The sequence below is a fragment of the Pseudorasbora parva genome, chromosome 17 (genome assembly GCF_024679245.1).
Source record: "Pseudorasbora parva isolate DD20220531a chromosome 17, ASM2467924v1, whole genome shotgun sequence".
Classification (NCBI taxonomy): domain Eukaryota; kingdom Metazoa; phylum Chordata; class Actinopteri; order Cypriniformes; family Gobionidae; genus Pseudorasbora; species Pseudorasbora parva.
Genome location: NC_090188.1, coordinates 16,515,673 through 16,535,940, shown reverse-complemented (window position 1 = coordinate 16,535,940; position 20,268 = coordinate 16,515,673). Strand labels below are relative to the sequence as shown.

General features: G+C 36.3%; 1 protein-coding gene across 4 annotated transcripts in view; it reads right to left on the bottom strand.

The window, feature by feature from the left end:
- The window catches only part of ndst2a (N-deacetylase/N-sulfotransferase (heparan glucosaminyl) 2a), a 247,157-nt gene that overhangs the window by 29,645 nt on the left and 197,244 nt on the right, over nucleotides 1-20,268 (bottom strand). For all 4 annotated transcript variants that reach the window (XM_067420775.1, XM_067420776.1, XM_067420777.1 and 1 more), the window contains one exon: nucleotides 17,236-17,344. The gene's annotated coding sequence lies outside the window, so the exon portion shown is untranslated. The remainder of the gene's footprint in view (nucleotides 1-17,235; nucleotides 17,345-20,268) is intronic.

Here is a 20,268-nt window from a genome sequence, read left to right as displayed (position 1 = left end):
GAAGAGTAAAGGATGTCAGAAAAATCCAACGGAGCACCATCTGATCATTTCATTTCCTGTTTGTAATGGAATAAAGAGAAGATCAAACAGCCCTTTTATACTTTTTTGTTTATTTTAGATTAATGCACAGAAAAAGAGATTTTGGCTAGATTTCTCATTTTTCGTGCATGATTTACAAATCACTGATTAGTGAAGAAAATCTCAGCATTTGACGTCATCTGTCGTTCTCCAGGGTTGAATCCAACTTCGCTCCCTAAACCCTCTCTATTCCCTACTTTAGTCCACTAATACAGTTAACTTGAAGGAGTGAATGAATGTAGATCCGATGAGGTTTCTTTCGGGGTTGGGGGTGAAGTTGTTAACAATAATAAGGGGAAATGCTCTAATGTGGCGTGACCTATTTTTTAACAGTCTATGGCGTGACATTCACAGATCACTGTAGCCCTCAGCAAGGTTATTTTCGTAAACGAAAACTGAAACTAAGACTAAAACTATTGGTCAAAAAACATTTTCGTAAACTGAAATAAAATTTTAAAATCTGAATAAATAAAAAACTAAAACTAAACGAAGCTAACTACTCTTACTAAAAAACTAACTGAAATAAAATAATAATTAGCAAAAATAAATATTCGTTTTCGTTGTTAATAAGCTCTCTTTAATGTGGTGGAAAATCTGACTGTGGCGGTTGAGGGAGTGTCTATTGCGCTACTGCGCGTCAAGTGATCTGAGGAGGAGATTAACTGCTGTCCTGTGACGGACGCGTGCAGACAGGCAACACATCGCCAGTCCTAAACGGGAGTTCACAAAGAATCAATGCGTCCGTGGCAGTGAAAGGGGAAATAACACAAGGTAATGAGATGCACGTTGAACTTCTTTTAAGCTCACTGTTTTAGAATGCCATTTCTTAAGCGACGAGAGACGCAGGCACAAAAGTCAGCAACTATATAAGCAAATAACGTTACTAGCCTACTGTGCGTTTGAGATTTCATGTTTGCATAATATTGACAGGCTAAAAGGTGTTATCATAATCATTTACTACTAATAATATTATTATCTGTGTGGAGACATTTCCCCACAAAGTAGGGAATGCCAGGACACACACACACACACAGGTTTGTTTCACTATATAATGAGGACATTGCATGGACTTCCATTGATTTTATATCAGGTTAATGATATTTTATATCTCCTAACTCAATTCCTATCCCTAAACCTACCCATCCCAAGAACGTGCAAAACAATAGATTTAAATAAAAACATGTTTTGGCCGATTTATAAGCCTTTTTAACTAGTGAGGACCAGTCAAATGTCCTTACTAGTCAGTTATCATAATATTTTACTAGATAAGTGAGGACATTGGTCCCCTTTACAATTATAGCACAACAAACACACACACACACACACACACACACACGCACACACACATGTCTGGTGCGCTATCTTTGTGGGGACTTGCCATATAGACGGTTTTTATACCATACAAACCATATATTCTATCCCCCTACACTGCCCCTGCCCCTAAACCATGAGTCTGTGTGCATTCAGTTTGAAGTCCTCACCAGGCTAGAAAAACATGTACACACACACACACACACACACACACACACACACACACACACACACACACACACACACACACACACACACACACACACACACACACACACACACACACACACACACACACACACACACACACACACACACACACACACACACACACACACACACACACACACACACACACACACACACACACACACACACACACACACAGAGCAAAACAGTGTACATTGTACTAGCCTACATTGTACTACTGAAGAAATTAAAATAAGCTTTTAATTGTTTAACAATATTTCATCTGTTATGATTGAGTTTGTCTGGAATTTATAATTTTTACTTTTATATTTTACGTTGCATCTATTTTGTTCTTTAAGATAGATCCTGTATAGGTCATAGTTTGACTCAAGCTTTTTTGCTCAAAGGTGAAGACCCAACTTTACTGCATGTTTTGTAAGACCGTCCTGGGTTTAAACATTAATGCTCGTTTATCAAGTTATTTCACTTAAGGATGTTTAGTAAGATTAAACTCTAATCTGTTAATTAAACTTTGCTGAAATTAAAAACCTTGATTTGGTCTCTACACTTCATTATGGTAACTCTGCTAAACTATAATTACTAAAACTAAAACTGAAACTAAATAAATAAAAACTAAATAGAAATGTATTTGCAAAATAAAAACTAAACTAAAACTAGCAAAACCATTTGTAAAACTAACTAAAACTAAACTGAATTTTGTAGCAAAATTGAAAACGATAATAAAATAAAAACTAATTTAAAAAAGCAAAACTATAATAACCTTGGCCCTCAGTTCAAGCAAATGGCGGTGCTCACGACATGAACCAATCCCCTCCGCTTTACAGCACGAGAGAAATCATGAATGAACACAGGGCTGTCTGTAAGGGCTCCACATTATCTTTTTCTGGGACAAATCAAAGAGGGTTTTACTTTCCCGACCGGACAAAGTCGCGTTGAGGCTGGCGCTGCCTGTCTCTTTGTGAGACATTCGTGGAGAAATCAAAACAAGTGAGCAGCAATATAAACGGATCTGTTTTGCTGAACATTATCACGATTTCAAATACATTGCAATCGTGAATTGTGTAGCATAATTCATTATTAGGTACTTACATTTTAGACTCAAAAAACTTTTTTTGTTTTATTTCAACTACGATTTCACTGACGAAAATAGCTCCAAAGGAACAACACTCAGCGTGGTGTTTTGTACTGAATGATTCAGCGTTTTGAATGAATCATTTGAATGAACGACTCAATGACTCACTCATTAAGATGATCACTTGCTGCCACCTATTGGCGGTTTAGTTTCATGTTTAAAAGTATAATTGCATTTTTTTATTTGTATATTCAAACATTTAGAACATCAATCTCATAACATTATTTATTGTTGTTTTATTTTTGCAGTTTAAATTAATTCATTTGATTGGTAAAAGCCCTAGTGTCTTACAATTATAACTGCATTTATTAATCAAATGTAAGAATTTAACACGAAATGTATACATTTAATAAGATTTTTAAAAAAATGGCCTTTATAAAATGACATAACCCCCTGGGGTAAATATCACAAATATGCAGATTTAAGTAGGCCTATAAAAGCTGATAAAACACTGATGAGAATATTGCTTCAAAATCAATATATTTATACCACCAAAAATCCCCCCAATACACTGTACAGTACATACAATTTGCCATGTACTCTACCTGATAGGCCGGAAGTTAATCAATATCAAATCAAATTTTAAAACTTGTGACAATGCCCAGCACTATAGTGTAAATGTTTTTTACTTGAAGCAAATGCTACCTTTACCTTTATTTTCTTGTCAGAGTGCACCAAAATGCTTTGTTTATTAAAAACTACTGGGAGGCAATGCCCCAGAGAGCCCCCTAAATGTATTTCATTCGGAAACGAGTCACCTTTTTCACCACTTGTCAGTTTAGAGGTATTTATTTGAGGGTATAGGGGGCGATTTCAGATTCAGCCCAGGTCTGTTCAACAAAATAGTAGTCTTATAACAGTAGTAGACTACCGCTTCTTAAACTGTACAGGGCAGGTCCTAGATCAGGCAACTTTTCTGTGCAACTTAAGGCGTTTCACAGAAACAAATGTTTATCTGATATATAAAATATTAATCAGCACCCGGCCTGTCTTATTTAATTGTGCGGTAAACCACACGAAAAATTAGGAATCTCTTTGTCCGTGCATTAATCTAAAATAAACAAAAAAGTATAAAAGGGCTGTTTGATCTTCTCTTTATTCCATTACAAACAGGAAATGAAATGATCAGATGGTGCTCCGTTGGATTTTTCTGACATCCTTTACTCTTCCCTGATGATGACCTCTGGCCTACTTTCTGTATGATCTGAATTTCTGCCATCTGAATTTTAAAATTTAGAACATGATGATCTGAATTTTAGAACATTGAATTTGATGATCTGAATTTTAGAACATTGAATTTGATGATCTGAATTTTAGAACATTGAATTTGATGATCTGAATTTTAGAATTTGATGATCTGAATTTTAGAATTTGATGATCTGAATTTTAGAATTTGATGATCTGAATTTTAGAACATTGAATTTGATGATCTGAATTTTAGAACATTGAATTTGATGATCTGAATTTTAGAACATTGAATTTGATGATCTGAATTTTAGAATTTTGAATTTGATGATCTGAATTTTAGAACATTGAATTTGATGATCTGAATTTTAGAATTTGATGATCTGAATTTTAGAATTTGATGATCTGAATTTTAGAATTTGATGATCTGAATTTTAGAACATTGAATTTGATGATCTGAATTTTAGAACATTGAATTTGATGATCTGAATTTTAGAACATTGAATTTGATGATCTGAATTTTAGAATTTTGAATTTGATGATCTGAATTTTAGAACATTGAATTTGATGATCTGAATTTTAGAATTTGATGATCTGAATTTTAGAATTTGATGATCTGAATTTTAGAATTTGATGATCTGAATTTTAGAACATTGAATTTGATGATCTGAATTTTAGAATTTTGAATTTGATGATCTGAATTTTAGAGCATTGAATTTGATGATCTGAATTTTAGAATTTTGAATTTGATGATCTGAATTTTAGAATTTTGAATTTGATGATCTGAATTTTAGAACATTGAATTTGATGATCTAAATTTCTTCTTCATCTGAAATCTTGAATCTGTATTTTCAAAAACTGAATATTTACAGTCTATTAATTCAGAACAAAATATCTGCTGTTTGAAAATACATGTCTATACAATTTCGACATACAAACATTTCAGATGTGTTCAATTTCAAAGGTTCTACATTTAAAAAAATCATATTCAGTTCTGTGTAAAATGCAACATAATATTACATTTTGTTAGATTACACTTGTCAATAATTCAGATTTATACAATTTAAATTCAGATCATTTTGTCATATTTCTAGCTCCATAGAAAAAGGACTCGGGTCGAGTGGAATAACAAACTTGTAGCCAATCAGCAGGTAAGGGGCGTGTCTATGAGAAGAGAGGCTCAGTGCACGTCATTATTCAAAACATGAGTCACACAGGACAGACATTAGCCAAGAAAGAACTAATATATGCTGGCTTTTGCTTGAATATGCTCGTGTGTCATGTTCGCTTGTTTGTCCATTTGCGATTGTACTGTGGCTCACTTCAGCGATGATAAAGACCCGTTCATTTCCACACTGTATGGAGCATCTAATTCCCCTCAGTGTTTCAAGGTTTCAAGCGTCAGCTCACAAAATGTGTCCGACAGGTCAGATATACTAAACTCCTAATATACCTAATATTTGTTTTCTCTTTACATCTATATTACCCATCCGGTCATAATTGTAATATATGTCGTTAGACTATCGAGCTTGTATAGCCTACTAACTTTATCGAGTTGTTCATGAGAACTGTTTGTGTTTTGTGATTGCTATAACTCTAATCTCGTCATAATTGTAATATGTTGTTAGCTGGACTGTCGGCTCGTGTTCTATCGAGTGGTTCATGAGAACGGTTTGTGTTTTTGTGATGGAAGGGGTGACTTTTTCATTGAATATTCGACCTGGATTAGTAACACACAGATTCTGCCACAGTTGTTGCCTGGGTTACGTATGTGTGGGGCGGAGCTATCAATATAGGGCCGAGACCCTTTTTGGGGGTAGGGGCGTGTTTTTTTTTTTCGTGATTTGAAATAACAACAATGGTTACCAGATATCACTTATCCCACCTTTAAGTGCTACAAGTGCATTCAATTAACAAAAATGTTGTGAACACATTCAATATGTATATAGTAAGGTGCAAAAGTCAGAATCCAACTATTGAACATGCTTCTATTTTGCATCTCTAAATGAACAATTATCAGCATAAACATGAATGTAAAAAAAATCCTTACTTTTTTTTTTTTTTGCTACATTGACATATTATATTTCAAGATTGTCAATGTTGTAAATAGCATCTTGTGCTTTATTGGAAGAAAAAACATATGATCTTTTCACATGATAAATGTCACAAATGTACTTATTCTTAAATAGTTTACATCCTAAAACTTAGTAATCAGCTTTATTTAAACCTTGAATTGAAATGTGGACTCCAGAGCCCAATGTGTCAACTAGGTCATTAGTACACACACAGTACTATGGAGAAATTGTACTAAATAATTTTTTTGTGTTTAAAATGCATGATGTGTTCAGCGTTTTAAAAGCATATTTAAAGTCTTTAAAGTACAGCCTGTTTCCACTTTCTAAAAATGGGAGAGGAAACCCATTCTGACGTTTGTCCTGAAAGCACAGGCCTGGTGGTAGATTGAGGACAGACAGACTGCAGAGGCAGACTTTTGACCTCACCTGCCCTTACAAAGCACCCACATTGACGTCAAAATTGTGGCCAGTGAAAATACTGAGAAAACTTCTAAAGGGATAGATCACCTACAAATGAACATTAGCCTATGATTTAGTCACCCTTAAGTCATCCTAGGTATGTATGACACTCTTTTTTCAGATTAATACAATAAGAGTTACATAAAAATTTTATCCTGGCTCTTCCAAGCTTTATAATGGCAGTGAATAGCTGTTTCTGTTTTGAAGTTCATAAAAATATATCAATCAGAAAAGTGCTCCACAAGTCTCCAGGAGGTTAATAAAGGCCTTCTGGAGCAAAGTGGCGTGTTTGTGTAAAAAATATATCCATATTTAAAACTTTATAAACTGTAATCTCTTACTTCCGCTACTGACACATTCACGGGAGACTGGCGTCCAGCGCAAGGTTATTTTCGTAAACGAAAACTGAAACTAAGACTAAAACTATTGGTCAAAAAACATTTTCGTAAACTGAAATAAAATTAAAAAATCTGAATAAATAAAAAACTAAAACTAACGAAACTAACTACTCTTACTAAAAAACTAACTGAAATAAAATAATAATTAGCAAAAATAAATATTCGTTTTCGTTATTAATAAGCCCTATTTAATGTGGTGGAAAATCTGACATCTGACTGTGGCGGTTGAGGGAGTGTCTGTATATTGCGCTAGTGCGCGTGAAGTGATCTGAGGAGGAGATTAACCGCTGTCCTGTGACGGACGCGTGCAGACAGGCAACAGATCGCCAGTTCCTAAACGGCAGTTCACAATGAATCAATGCGTCCGTGGCAGTGAAAGGGGAAATAACACAAGGTAATGAGATGCACGTTGAACTTCTTTTAACTTAAGCTCACTGTTTTAGAATGCCGTTTCTTACGCGACGAGAGACGCAGGCACAGAAGTCAGCAACTAGTAGAAAGTAACGTTATAGCCTACTGTGCGTTTGAGATTTCATGTTTGCATAATATTGACAGGCTCAAAGGTGTTATCATAATCGATTTACTAATAATAATATTATTGTCTGTGTGGAGACATTTCCCCACAAAGTAGGGAATACCAGGACACACACACACACGTTTGTTTCACTATATAAGTGAGGACATAGACTTCCATTGATTTTATATCAGGTTAATGATATTTTCTATCCCCTAACCCAACCCCTATCCCCAAACCTCCCCATCCCAAGAACGTGCAAAACAATAGATTTAAATAAAAGCATGTTTTGGCCGATTTATACGCCTTTTTAACCAGTGAGGACCAGTCAAATGTCCTCACTAGTCAGTTATCATAATATTTTACTAGATAAGTGAGGACATTGGTCCCCTTTACAATTATAACACAATACACACACACTCTCTCTCTCTCTCTCTCTCTCTCTCTCTCTCTCTCTCTCTCTCTCTCTCTCTCTCTCTCTCTCTCTCCTCTCTCTCTCTCTCTCTCTCTCTCCTCTCTCTCTCTCTCTCTCTCTCTCTCTCTCTCTCTCTCTCTCTCTCTCTCTCTCCTCTCTCTCTCTCTCTCTCTCTCTCTCTCTCTCTCTCTCTCACACACACACACACACACAGACAGCACAACAGTGTGTTGGCTGTATTCAGATGACTTTAGCTGTGGTCTTACGCTGCTAGCCTACATTGTACTAATGAAGAAATTAAAATAAGCTTTTAATTGTTTAACAATATTTCATCTGTTATGAGTGAGTTTGTCTGGAATTTATAATTTTTACTTTTATATTTACGTTGCATTTATTTTGTTCTTTAAGATAGGCTAATACTCAGAGGATCTATGTCAAAAATATCAAATATAATTTTTTAATACCAAAATATAATTTATTTCATTTTTAATCTCCGGATCGTTGTTTGTATAGGTCATAGTTTGACTCAAGCTTTTTTGCTCAAAGGTGAAGACCCAGCTTTATGCATGTTTTGTAAGACCTTCCTGGGTTTAAAACAATAGTGATTTTCATTTAAGGATGTTTAGTAAGATTAAACTCTAATCTGTGCAAACATTAAACTTTGCTGAAATTAAAAACCTTGATTTGGTCTCTACACTTCATTATGGTAACTCTGCTAAACTATAATTACTAAACTAAAACTGAAACTAAATAAATAAAAACTAAATAGAAATGTATTTGCAAAATAAAAACTAAACTAAACTAGCAAAACCATTTGTAAAACTAACTAAAACTAAACTGAAATGTGTAGCAAAATTGAAAACGATACTAAAATAAAAACTAATTTAAAAAAGCAAAACTATAATAACCTTGGTCCAGCGTAGGATAATCCAGTGAGAATATACTAGTTCTCGCAAGAACATTTTGTTTTGCTCCATCCTATATCTTGTATAGTTTTAAAAACAGCCCTTCCATTGCCTTGGATCAGCCAGGACATTTTTTAATAGAACTCTGATAGTATTCATCTGGAAAGAAGAATGTCATATATACCTAGGATGACTTGAGGGTGAGTAAATCATTAAAACCTTGTTTGTTGTTGTTGTTTTTTGGGGGGGTGAACTATCCCTTTAAATGTCAAGCCTGGCTCTTAAGGGTTCACGTAAAGTAATTGGTGAAAAAAAGTAATGAGTTAAAGCAGCAAGGGAATTAGTCTCAATCGATTGCATAAACTAATGCTAATGCACCTCACCTTGTTGCTCAAAACAATGCATCCTGGCAGTAACATAATTGCTGTTGTTGTGATGTACCATTAACTCTCAGATTGTTCTTTAACGCAAAGTCTAATATGCTGAGAATACTTGTTCACTTCTCATTTCCAAAACGTACTTGCCTAAAATAAAAGTGATGAGCTTGTTGTTGTCTTTCCCTGAAACTCTTCTGTACAGTATGAAGTGAAACCACGCTGTCCCGAAAACACACTCAACATAAGTTTCCCTACCCACTTCCAGGCAAAAAACTTCAAGAACTTCTTGAATAAACTTCAAATGTGAGTGAAGTGTCTTTTTAACCAAGCACATCTCTGAGAAGAGGAGACCAGTCATCTTGAAAAGCCCTAAGAGTGGGATGCCATTTCCTCCTATCTTTATGCTTTCTGATGTCTGGCGGTGAGCAGACGAGGCAGCAGATTTGGAAGGCACTATGTCCTTTAGCAATGTCCGTCTCCTGGTGGGAAAGCAGGCAGGGTCGCTGAGGAGTTCACAAGAAGCTCTGATCAAAGGCATTCCCCTGAAGAAAGCACACTTACCTACAATCGCCATGGTGGCACTCAGCCGAAATCCAGTAGGGGTCTTACTAGCGGGTGACATATAAAAGTAACTGCCTTCCTACTTCTGTTAAAAAAAGCACTTAGCAAACAGTGTCACGAAGAGATAGCTGATCGGTTTTGATTTTACAAGGCTCACACTGTCAGTGTTTGAAACTGATTACGAGTAATTATTTACAATTATTATTTATTTCCATAACCGATAAATGACCAATATTAAAATTCTATTCAATTTTGTCAAAAAAAAAAAAAAAAAAATCAATAGTTTAAAGTGCTATAAACCGAATTTAGGATTCACAACATTATAATACACTCCATTAGCCTGATATCGTCATACTCAATTCTAGTCAGAATATTAGTCTGATACTGCTTCATTGGGCTGTAATTATGGGGTGTGTTTCAACCATAGACTGTAAAAAAAATATGGCCGTAGTGTCCTTGACGTCACCCATAGGATTCCGATAAGCCGCTCTGAAGTGTAAAGAAGGGGCGACCTGGGCGTTGCCATCTTGTGAGCAAGTCATCGCGTGTCACTCCCGGATAACAGAAAATGGGCAAAAAGGCGGGATGTGCGGAGCTGTGGTGACGCAATGACTATAGACGGCAGACAAATGGCTATCCACTAGTAACCATGCCCTTAATTATGCAGAACTTCAAGGCTTTATATAACGTAAACGAATGAGTTATAAAATAATTCACCCCCCTCACAGTTGTCATGAAGATCAAAATTAGCCTTATAGGCCAAAACCACAATTTGTACCAGGCTGTAAACATGTTTTTTTCTGTTGTAAAGTTGAGAATTTTAACATGAGGCTCAATGAGATTCTGCTCCCTTCTGGAGCCTGCCTCTAGTGGGCAGTTAAGGAATTACAGTTTCATTACTTCCGTATTGGCTTCAAGAGGAAAAGACCTCAATTGGATAGACCTACAACCAATCAGAGCAACGGAGCGACGCATAATATTAGTTGTCTAATGCCAACAGAACTCAACTTCACTCTGTTGCCAAGTCTGAGGTAAAACAGACTTTTTTCCAAGCACACACATGCACAGAACAGTTTTTTTTACAACTTGACAGAATGAATGGAACAGAACTCAGGGTCTTGATATGGTCTTTACAAAACTGACATGCCATATTAAAACCACAACCAGCCACAGTAAAAAAAAAAAACTTGTAAATGTAATGAAATGCAGTGCATGCTTATTTCAATATGTCAAATGTGCCACATGCACAGTAATATGCACTTTGAAAGTTGCTTCAAATTTGTCAGCTATGATTTCAGTTCTTTTTTGTAAGATTTGTAATAAAAACATAAAAGTTAATAAATTAAAAAAAACAGTGATACATCTGAGCATGTACATAGTCAACCCCCTAACTTGCTATAACCTTGAGTAATGCGTGTAACCATAGTGACAATAACAATAATAAATACTTCGAATTGCATCTTTAATGAATAAATAATTGATTCTTATTGGCATTTCAGCCCACTGTGTTCAATCCTTTCAGAGTTGCGGTGAAAAACACTTTCTGTTCATGCAACACATTTAAACTCTTTAAAAAAATCCACTGTGGCTCCTAAAATTTAAGATTGTCTCCTTGGTCATAGAATGCAATTGCAACTCTTTTCTCTAATGCATTCAATAACATGTTATAACTGCTTTCTCCTGCTATGTGTAAAAAAAGAAAGCAGAAAGGTGTGTATTTCAGAGCATGTTTGTGTCAAGTTACAGTATATAGAGAGAAGGGAAGGCTAAAAATCCATATATTCGGAGAAAGATGTCACAGTGGCCAATCACGGCCAGCTTCTGTCACCAGTGTCATCATGACATGGGTATTTAGAGCTTTCTAATTGGTTGCACTGTGCAAAGGCATCGAGAGAAGAAAAAAAATGACAACTGACAATAGATCCACTCTTGCTGTCAAGTTACACATCCACAAACCGCCCACGTCCTCTACCCAAGGTGCTGCAGTTATACAGTGCAAAAAAGAATTTAGTTTGAAATTCGCAGCTTCCTTTGGGTTTAATCCGATGGCATGCTGTCACAGCTGGCCAATCAGTGGCAAAACTGCCTCTGTGAACTTTTCATTTGTGTGAGTAGGCGTGAGAAAAAGCGGCAGGGGGTGTACGTGTGTATCCGAGAGCGACCTTGCTTTCTTTCTATACCCCGTATTGTCATTCTGTTTTTCTGGCCTGGGGTTTAGGACCCTCCCACATCCACCACAAAAAACAACAAAACAGAATGCCTCTTTGCTCCAATTAAAATTTCTTTGGCACAACTTCGCTGCAGTTATCTTTCCACTTTGTATCTCTCTGAGGAAGAAGCTTGCCAGTATCCTTCCATTCATGCTGTGATCAATCCCACCATGCACACAAAAGTCCTCGAAGACCCCACAAGCACAAACTTGCCTTTAAACTTGGTCTCTTTCTCTCACACCACACAAATACAGGCAGACATCATTATACAATTGAGGAGATGTGCATGCAAGGCCCCTTTGAATAATGAATCTTCCCTTACAGGGAGGTCTGAATTAGACAAACCAAACTGTAACGGGCCTTTAGAGCAGTCTCTTGCCGACAGAGCCCTCAATAGGAAGTAGCGTTTTCCCCTCATGCTGGGATTCAATGTCTAGGTGAGGACGGTATCTCCAGAGGTACGCTCAGTTGGAAAGGTGCTTGCTTAATTGGCACAGAGCAGGAAGGAGGACAGGAGAGGAGACAGGGGGGCGGGAGTAAGGTTCAGGGGCCACGATTCTCTTCCTGGCAGAGCTGATGGCACTGCTGGGACCACACACACATATACGGACACACAGGGGAGCAGGCTTTTGTTCAGCATTGTCACATCACGGAGTAGGACACTGAAGCATTCATACTGTCTCTCTCTCTTTCTTTCTTTCTTCCTCTCTTAAGCGCTCAAAATACAGAGGTTGCAGAATAATGACAATCATTCAAGTACACTAACATGCCCACTCAAAAGAGTATGCCTGCATTTACACACATTTGTACACCCACACACAGGCAACACAAACAGCAAGATCACCACACACACACACACACACACACACACACACACACACACACACACACACACACACACACACACACACACACACACACACACACACACTTCTATGAACATCTCTACAGCTGTAACCCATAGGGATATGCAGATAGAGCTCAAGGGTGTGCACAAAAAGTGATTTCTGCATAAATTGGTCATAAAATGTGATCTGATCTTCAGTCAGGTCAAGACAATAATTGAAAACAGTCTGTGTAAACATAAAACATAAGAGAGGCACATTTTTATGCCTTTATTTGCATGCCTTTAACGAACAAACTCTACACATTCATAGTGCAGTGTGGAAAAGTACAGTATGTGAATCTCTAGGCTAATGACTTTCCCGAAAGCTAATTGGAGTCAGCTAACCTAGAGTTCAAATAATAAAACAAAGTTGCAGCTGCTGGCCACATACTTTCTCTTGCAACTATAATGAAAAAATAAATGGTGGAAAAATTAAATGGATAGTTCAACCAGAAAAAAAGACCAACAACAAAAACCTTTTCTAACCCCATAGGACTTTTGTCCTTTTTTTAAATTCTAATTTATTTAGATTCATTTATCTTCATGAATAGATTAATTTAGGCTTTTGTTTAATTGGTCATATATCTTTATTTATTATTATTATGTTTTAATTCTTTTTACAACTGTTTCTATTTTTACACATGGTATTCTTTTTCTTATGCATACGTTACCACTATTTTAATTCACTTCTATGTAAGGCACTTTGAATTGCCATTGTGTATGAAATGTGCTGTATAAAAAAACTTGCCTAATTATAAACATCGATCAACACATAGTACAAGCACATCATACATGGAAAACAAACTAACATTACTTGCTTGAAGCACAAGAACAAATTTCATTGGTTTTTGAGCTTCCGCTCATTTAATTACATTGTCTTCATGAATTTTTGGTAGAATGGTTTTTCAATGGAGAGACTGAAATCTTTCAGGTTTCATTATAAATATCTGATTTGCTGATTTCGCTGATTTGTCTTATGGCTTTGGAACAACGAGGTTGAGTAAATGATGACATAAATCAGACTTTTTTGGTGAATTAACTCTTAATAATTTTGAACAGCTACAACCAGATTAACATAGAGTACTTGTTGTTTTATTGATACAAAATGAGTAACAATAAACAGCTTGTGAAGTATAAAATTATTAAAATTATTGTATTTTGTGCTTAGAAACACTTCTGACGTCACATGACCGTTAATTTGGATAAATTACAATTACATAGAGTGACTTGCAAACTGCAACAATAATTGTTTTTATTCATTATTTAAATGCGGAATTTATTTTTGAATCACAAATTTAAAAAATCTACAGCAAAGCAAAACTATTTGGGAATATTAAGAATCAGTATCAGACCATATCATTTAAATAAAGATTGTATTTACAAATATATTTATTTTTACCCAGTTCTACATCGCAGTGAGATAAAACTCCCCTCATCCCCTCAGGCTCAATTTCTGCAGTCTAAACTTAAATCAAATCAGCACCAGGGGGGAGAAAAAAATGACAGCTCTCCAATTGGGTAAGAGAGTCATCGATCATGACGGCCCATGTCATTACCGTGACAGAGCTGCACTCAGCAATTCAGCTCATATTCTGTTTGAGCAGAGTTCAGAGGGGGATAAGGAGCACATCGAGCGCCTTTTGCACAAAGCACCTAATTCTATACAGTACTGATCTCATTTCTCTCTCTGCCTGCTCTCCAATCAATGCCAATCAATTCTTTTACACTCCATTCAATGAATGGGTTATTGGCATTACTCATAGTATAGACAAAGACCAAGTATATGATGAACAACAGTAGTCAGCTCTCAGTGCCTACTCATACAGTTACATAAAGATAAAATAAAATAAATGTTATCGTGTCAAGTCATTCTCATTATTTGAGATCTAGAGTTAATACCCACAAGTTGTCAGTGACAAATAAATAAAAAATGAAGTGGAGTGAATAAGATCTAGGAACAAAGAGGCAGCTGATGACAAAGGTCGACAAATAAGCACACTGATGCAATCTCAACTGAGCAAACAATATCAAATCAAGACAATCTTTTAGTCTTTTTGCGTCTCTCTTATAAAACACAGACCCTGGGCAAACACATAGCTAAGTGTTAATGGGAAAACAGCTGCATATTCTCACCGAAAGAGATAAGAGTATAGGGCGATATGACAAAAATATCATATATGATTTTTTTCCAGGGAGATCATGATACGCAATTTTATCAATTCCTTTTAAGTAACGTAGCAGTATAGCAAAACTAATTTGACTTAGTTTGGCCTTACAGGATGACAAAATATAAAAGAATGACAGACCATTTATGCCAAAGAAGGGGTGGGTGAGTATGAAAATCTTTGTTATTAATAATAAGCACAAAGCAGCAAAGTAAATTGTATTATTAAAAAAAATAATAGGACAAATACAATACAATAAAAAAAATGAATTTTTGCTTTCAGTTTTTTCAGCTACAATATTTAACAGTAGCATTCAAGAAACTAAACTAACAAAAAAATTAAGCGCTACATAGACTTCACTGTATAAATAATACATCAATTAACTCCTATTAAACCTCATGCAGAGATCTAATATAGCGACACTAATCCAAACTGTTCACGTTAACTTTGAGAGGTGATAGTTTAAACGTAATAAGATAAAAAAAGAGAACTTAGTTTAGTACTCACACTGTGTTTGACTTCTAAAACTAGCAAGGCTTTACAACAAATAAAAATTCGTGATTTCGTGATTGCAAATAACTGCAATGTCATGTGCGCATATTAGGGGTGCCATGAGGTCTTGTGAGACTAAACTGTGACAAAATTTCTCGTTGAGCTCGTCGAGCTGTCTCGTGTCGGTCATGACGGAGCGTGAGGGTAAAGTTAGAACAGAATATTCCAACGCTATGTTTAATAATGTTTATTATGCCTCGACTCTAGTTTTTGCTTTTTACAGAATTTTTTTACAGACAGGTCTGTGGCAGAGAATATGTTGCGCAAAAGAAGCAATGTCTATTTCAATGTAAGCCAAATATCTATTTTAAAATGTGCATTCAGTACCACCTCTTCCTATTCACAGAGTACACAGAGTCGCGGAATTGAAAGTAAAAGTAAATGGGAGTGCTCATTCAAATGTGTTTTTTTATTTTAATTACTGCTGTTTGAAAGCAGCTCCTTATATGAAAACTATCTGTGTAGCTGTAACCATCTCTTAGCTCTGTATCATTCTATAAGAAAAATGTGTGGTCTCTGTTCGCACTTTGAATATTGAGTACTTTGATTATGGTTGTTGTTTGCACTTAATATCTATGATCAATTTGTGGGAAGGAGTTCAGTTAGGAGGTCAAAAGACACTCATGTGCAGTTCTAAGGTGTGAAGAGACAATCATACAGGAGAGAAGCCAGTTAGCCACAAAGTTTTGGAAAAACCCTTACAGTGCTTGTTGTCTTTTACTACATATGATAACTCGTACTTAGAGAGTAGAACTGAAACAACATACTTTACTAGCGGATGACATCAAAGACCTAGAGAGCTTGTATTCTCTATGGAGGTGTGGTCCATAACCTGCCCTGGAAGTGTGCATGTGCTTTCAAGCAGCATTTGCTTTAGGGAAACGCATAAAAGCTCCTCTTGGTTCTGGGGTCAATTACATCTAAATTTGACAAGCTTAAGAGGTGCACTGGGTACACAATTCAAACACACACATACTAAGTAGATTCAAAGAAAAGCCTAGTTTGGCTAAGTGAAATTTGACTTTCGAGCTCAAAGAGTGAGCGTGAAGCATTTCTGCCGATCTGTCACAGTGAGGTTTGGATAGCTGCTCTGCAGGACTGGCAACAAACACTTGAGTGAGTTTCATTCACATTAGTCGAATTAAGACTGTTACCATGCCTACAAGCAACTCGGAAGTGAGAAATGAGGACTGTTTTGATATGGGGTGCTAATGAATAATGATGATACATTTGGTCAAAATCAGTGCCATACAAGGTTCACACTATTACTTCCGTATCAGAATGGCATAATAAGAGGAACAATCTGTTTAATAGTCTGGGGTGAACCAATAGCAGAAAAAAAAAAAGAGCACAAAAAAAAAAAAAAAGTGTTCCCCCCCCCACACACACAACAATAAGTTTTTACTTGCAACAATAGCTGTAAATATAATAATTTAACTATGAAATATTAATGTCTTCTTTAATCTTAAAACATTTTAACTTGAGACCATCACAAATTACTGTGACAGACCTGTTTAATATTAGTCAGCCGATAACTTTACCATGCGATACATTTTATTTGCAGAAATCACAACAACGTTCAATATATGTCAGAAAATGAAATTCTTATACAGGGTCATCCATATTGTTGTACCATGAAAACAATCACATTCACAAAATGAACGAATGAACAAACAAACAAATTCAGGCCAATTATCCATAGCTGATTTTTTTGGGGGGGTCTTTAAACGTACGCATTCCTACAAGGAAATTAATTCAGGATAAAATCAGTTCAAAGAACAAGCAACAAAAACAACACTTACTTCTTGCAGCTGCAGCTGAAGCTGGTCATAAGACAGCTTGATAAATCAGTCAGTGTTAGTTGATTTGTCCTGGGTGGAAGAGTGTGAATCTCAGCGTGTGTTCAGACACCTGTAATGAGGACAGAGAGGACATGCGGTGAAGGTTTGATAGATGACTCTTGCGCAGTTGAGTCACTTTTGCAGTCAATATTTGCACTCTCTCCTTTGTAAGGTGCCTCTGTCTCAGACGGTCCACTTTTCTCTCCTAGCCTATGATCTGAACACCACTGAAGTGCTTTGTGTGTAATGGTGTAAATGTATTGACAAACAATGCAAAGATGAGAACACCCCATGACCAATTGCAGACCATCCACTTATACTCATACACAGATATAGGAGAGGAAAAAAAACTACAAAAAAGGTTTGATAAGAGATGTGAATGATTCCAATCTTTAAGGGATTTAAACATAAAATTGCCAATTGAAATTGCCAAATGTTTTATGAAAAAGATACAAAATATTGTTGCAAGGAATATGCCTTATTACATGCGGAGATGGCCTGAGTGCATCATGCATTAGACAGTGATGAGTAAAAATGAGCCAATCCTATAATTAAGTGAAGCAATATCTAATTTTGATGCAGTGTGATAAACATCACTACTACAATTAAGGGTCGGAAATATCAGTAGATGAACAAGTGTCTAACGAACACTATATGAAAAGTATATAATATAATAATTCAAGTTGACTTGTGCTAAACAATTAATATGTGATTTAAATGAAAGTTCAGAATCAAGACATTCACAAATATATTCAATAACATCAACTTTATGCAGAGGAGTAGGGTCTCTAAATAATGCAGCAGTTCTTTAGAAATTAGTAGTTTACTAATATACTATAGTTACCGTCTTGGAAGTGCTAAGTGGCACACTCATCTCTAACATGCACTGGACCCAAAAAGAAATGTATAAAAAAACTTTATGAAGAGAAATAAAATGAAATTATTTATGAAAGAAAGATTCAGTCAGATCAGGCTTTCTAAAAACAAGTAGACCTCATGGTGATCTTCACAAGAACAAGCATGCATCTGCTGTCTGAGAGCGCATTTCTGCTGTAGCTTTATTCTTTGGCTGGTAATGCACGACAGGAGGCCGAGAGAGAAAACAAGGACACGTGGAGAGTGAGATACTGTGAAAAAGAGTGCGTATGTGTGTGAGAGAGAGAGAGAGAGAGAGAGAGAGAGAGAGAGAGAGAGAGAGAGAGAGAGAGAGAGAGAGAGAGAGAGAGAGAGAGAGAGAGAGAGAGAGAGAGAGAGAGAGAGAGAGAGAGAGAGAGAGAGTTTTTAGGGCGGGTAAAAAGACAACAGAGGAAGTACATGGGATGAAGCCTTTGTTCTTGCAGATGCAGATTGAGAGTTTAATGTTTAATGGACCTCAGAAAGACAAAGATCTCTCAGAGGACCACCTGAGGAAACCTTAACCAGGATGTCAACTAATAACACACCTTCAAATGGGACGAGAGATGGGTCACAATGTCGACCAGTTGTCTTAACAACAGCCCAGTTGATTAGATATTTTTTTGTGATATTTCTAGTGCCTGTTTTAATTAGCATTCTGACAGCATGCTGCATTGTTGCCCTGTAAAACCCTCTTGTAAATGTTGCATCTTTAAATTCGTCTTTGGTTGCTGAACTTGCATCTCATGATGTTTGAGCATCCCGCCATGAATGCTGCAAGACAAAGCTCTGCAGAAGTTAAAAATAGTCTGACTTTTAAAATGTGCCTCAAGTTCCCTGCATTTTGTGCAACTGAATTTAGCTTTTGTATTTAAACTCTGCATAATAAGTCAGAGTTCAGGCAAACCTTAAAACCAGACTAGTTTGTTTGTCATTCAGATCACCCAACAACTAGTAAATTTTAATGGAATGTATTTCTGCACAAACAAGAGGGATGTCACTGACCCAATAACAAAAATAGCTACATTTTAAACCAAACAATTACACACAAGACATTTACAGTTAAATAGCACTTCATCTCTCCTTCACTAACACAGACACACAAACCTCTGCACAGTGTCAAGGTCCCAGTGAGAGCAATGTTCCACTCTCCACTGACTAATTCAATACTGATAAAAAAAACTAAACAAAGCATGACTATCAGCACTGGAGGATTCCCAGTACCAACAGTGCACAATCTCTCAACTCTACCCTCCCTCTACATGACTCTTCCCATTCATTTCACCGTTTCCTTCACATTCCTTGGCTTTCTTCAGTTATATTAAACAGACTTGGGTTATTTTCAGAGTATCATACTATTGTATGATACTATTGTATACTCCTACACATCTCACCAGGGGTTATTCTTCTGTAGTAGTGGGAAGTTCAGATCATTTACAAACTCGGATCTTTGAATCTCGTTCAGCAAAATGAACAGATATTTTTTCAAGTCAGAATTCGTTAATTTCAGCACAATATAATTAAAATGTCACGTTAAGTTCCCCAACACATCTAGTGCTTGCACAAATGTTGATCACATTTGGAATAAAAACTAAATTATGAGCTAATGCAGCCAAAGGCCAAACTTTGAGAAAGAAATGACTACCGTAATTAATTGCTTAGCTGGGCCTTCAGGCGATGCAGTCTGCTTGTTCACCTCACCTTCGAATCAGAGTCGTTCTTTCTTTGTCACTTCACATTTAATGACGTCTATTCCCTGGAAAGATTACTACACCTCTTGTGTCTTCGGGTTTGAGTTGTTAGTTCCGTCATCAGTCTCTGATCTGAGCCGTGACAGCCTTGCAATGCATGCAGTCCCAGAAACAGAATTAATTAGTTCACCTCTCAAGTCTTCAGGTCATTCGTTCACCAACTCACAGCCCCATAAGCCGAATGCAGAAACAGAAAAATACAGAAGTAATTTGGGCTGGGTAAAAAAAAAAAAAAAATTATTTCTTGATTTTAATTCGATCGATTCTTATTTTTATTAACAAAATGTCATTCTTAAATCCAAGAATCGATAAGTTTATCCTGTTTTCAGTTGATGAATGAACGTAACTT